This window comes from Osmia lignaria, unplaced genomic scaffold (genome assembly GCF_051020975.1).
Source record: "Osmia lignaria lignaria isolate PbOS001 unplaced genomic scaffold, iyOsmLign1 scaffold0035, whole genome shotgun sequence".
In the NCBI taxonomy this organism is placed as follows: domain Eukaryota; kingdom Metazoa; phylum Arthropoda; class Insecta; order Hymenoptera; family Megachilidae; genus Osmia; species Osmia lignaria.
Genome location: NW_027478176.1, coordinates 1055001 through 1057500, shown reverse-complemented (window position 1 = coordinate 1057500; position 2500 = coordinate 1055001). Strand labels below are relative to the sequence as shown.

General features: G+C 44.2%; 1 non-coding gene and 1 pseudogene across 1 annotated transcript; both read right to left on the bottom strand.

Moving 5' to 3' along the window:
* Positions 1 to 159, bottom strand: part of LOC143306733 (large subunit ribosomal RNA) — a 5233-nt pseudogene extending 5074 nt beyond the window's left edge.
* A 1732-nt stretch (positions 160 to 1891) lies between these two features.
* LOC143306746 (5.8S ribosomal RNA) lies at positions 1892 to 2046 on the bottom strand. Its single transcript, XR_013064062.1, has one exon. It is a non-coding gene; the product is annotated as a 5.8S ribosomal RNA (ribosomal RNA).
* Between the last annotated feature and the right edge of the window lie 454 nt (positions 2047 to 2500).

The window sequence follows — 2500 nt, the reverse complement described above, 5'->3', positions numbered from 1 at the left end:
CCTCCTGAACACTACATTTCCCAGCGGCGGTACCGCGGGATTCAGTGCTGGGCTCATTCCTGTTCGCTCGCCGCTACTAAGGAAATCCTAGTTAGTTTCTTTTCCTCCGCTTAATAATATGCTTAAATTCAGCGGGTAATCTCGCCTACTCTGAGGTCGTCAATTTCTTTGGTTTCATCGAAAGGTGAATAATGATGCTCGATGCAAAAAAAAAAAAAATAAACGAAAAGAAGCAAAAAAGCAAACACGTAGAGAAACTGTGCGTGAATCAACCTTTCGCATATTCAATTTTTCCTCCTCTCTCGTTTCAAAATGTTTGTATTTATCGTTCGATGAAACGAGCACAAGAGGGAAAAAAAAGTTGAGACACGACGTTCCCATAATTTTCGTGTTATTTCCTTTTTGCTTCAAACATTTTGCGGACTGCAGCTTCGTCGTATTGCTTTTATCAATTTTTAACAATTTCAAAGCGAAGACAACTCGCAAGACGATCCATTTCGTCTCGGTTCAATTTTAACGTCCGTCCGTATTATTTTTTGTTCCACAAGAGATTTCGAATAGGTTTCTTTATTTATCATCCCTTCTTTTCGAGCGCCACGGAAGCAAGAGGAAAAGCAAGAGCGAGAGAACATTTCGCGTATACTTCATTTAACAATTTTAACCAACACGCGATGTACTCCACACACCTCTTAGATTTAACAACTGCTTTTCTCTTCTTCTCCCCTTAGCGCAAGGGTAAACCCCATTTGTCTCTTCTTTGGAACGCAACAAAACTTTCGAGGACTGGACGACCGAGCGATGGTCGCGCGGTCTTCGCTTATCTTTAACAAACGAAGTAGTCCGTATGTATTCTAAATGTTGAAGCCTCCTAGAGCTTTAAGCCATGCGAGACATTGAAATGCTGTTTTAACGGGAGCATGCATAATTGCTGCAAACATACTTTTATCACAAGTTCTAGCCACGCCACGGAGGCTTCGAAGTTCCTTCACCATTCGCTTTCCTCTCTTTTGTTACACAGTTTCAGACTACGATCAGGGGTACCGAAACGCTGTATTGATTGTAAACAACCATTTTTATCTTGGAGCGGAGCGTTCCTTTACTCGTTAGATTTGTCTTGTCGCGTGTGTATTCGCTTTTTCGACGCTTTTTAACCATTTAACTTGTTTAGCGAAGCTAAACGCACAGACAGACAAAAAAAAAGGAACAGCATCGCGCGTCAAACAGCGACGACCCATCTGAAGCGATCTTTCATTTATACACCGTTTGTAAACAGAGAGATGTATAAAGCGCGGGGAATCATTCGAAACCCTGGGGCTATTCGAGCTTGCATTTCAGCAAATTATCATCTCAAACATTTCACTCGTTTGCTTTTTCTAAATTTATAGGAGAGCTTCTTTCGTTTATTTTTGACACACCTTTCGTAAATATCGTTTCTGGCAACGTCGGGAGCGTGGATTTCTACAAGTGAACAATCGCGCCGATCCGATAACTTCCAGCAGGATGGAGAATCTTTATAGATTATCTTCCGAGAACTCGGTGCTTTCACGGGCGGTCGTTTATAAATTTTAACGAACGACTCGCGCGCCGTGACGCACTTGCGCTAGTTCGAAGAGATATTTCGAAATTTGTTTCTCTCCTTTAACGGCCTGCATTTAGTGTATCGGTTGCGATTTTCGTCACATCGTTTCCACGACAAACGCCGACGAACTGCCCAACTATCGCTCGTACGTTGCGACTCTTTCTTTGTTTATCGTTCATTCATTCTTTCAATTTCGTTCGATAATCCCGCTCCGAAACGTTCTACTTTCGTTGAACGACGGCGAGATGTTTAGAAAGAAATGAATTACTCTTTTTTCGAGAAGCAAACGCAAGCAGTCTTTTGTTAAGAAAACGACCCTCAGCCAGGCGTGGTCCAGGAATTGTATCCGTGGACCGCAATGTGCGTTCGAAATGTCGATGTTCATGTGTCCTGCAGTTCACACGTTGACGCGCAATTAGCTGCGTTCTTCATCGACCCACGAGCCAAGTGATCCACCGTTCAGGGTAATCGTAAAATTTTGTATTTCAAACTCTTTAGATCTTTAGAGTGTTATTTTCATTATTAACACGCATCACATTCGATACCCACATCACTCTCCCACCCGGCGCGTGCGGGAGAGCGAATTCGGGCGTCGCCAACGTATTTGTTTGTTTGTTCGATCGTTGACGACACGATCGCGTCCAAGGACGGAAACCGTCGGAGAAACGCCCAGTGGCACGCTCCTCTCGACGGTCGGGCGTAAAGTACATTTAAAAACCTTGAAAAGTACGAACGCACACAAGGAATGCGAGCGCGCGTCCTGTCGCTGAATCGTGGGTTGCGAGATTCGAACAGACACACGGCCGGCGACGATCGGTCTAACTAATGGACACATAGTTTTTCAAAGACTCGCTATCGTCGCTTCTCAGCCGGTCCGTAAACAACACACATCGATCAGGCGGACGCACGAATCTTACCACG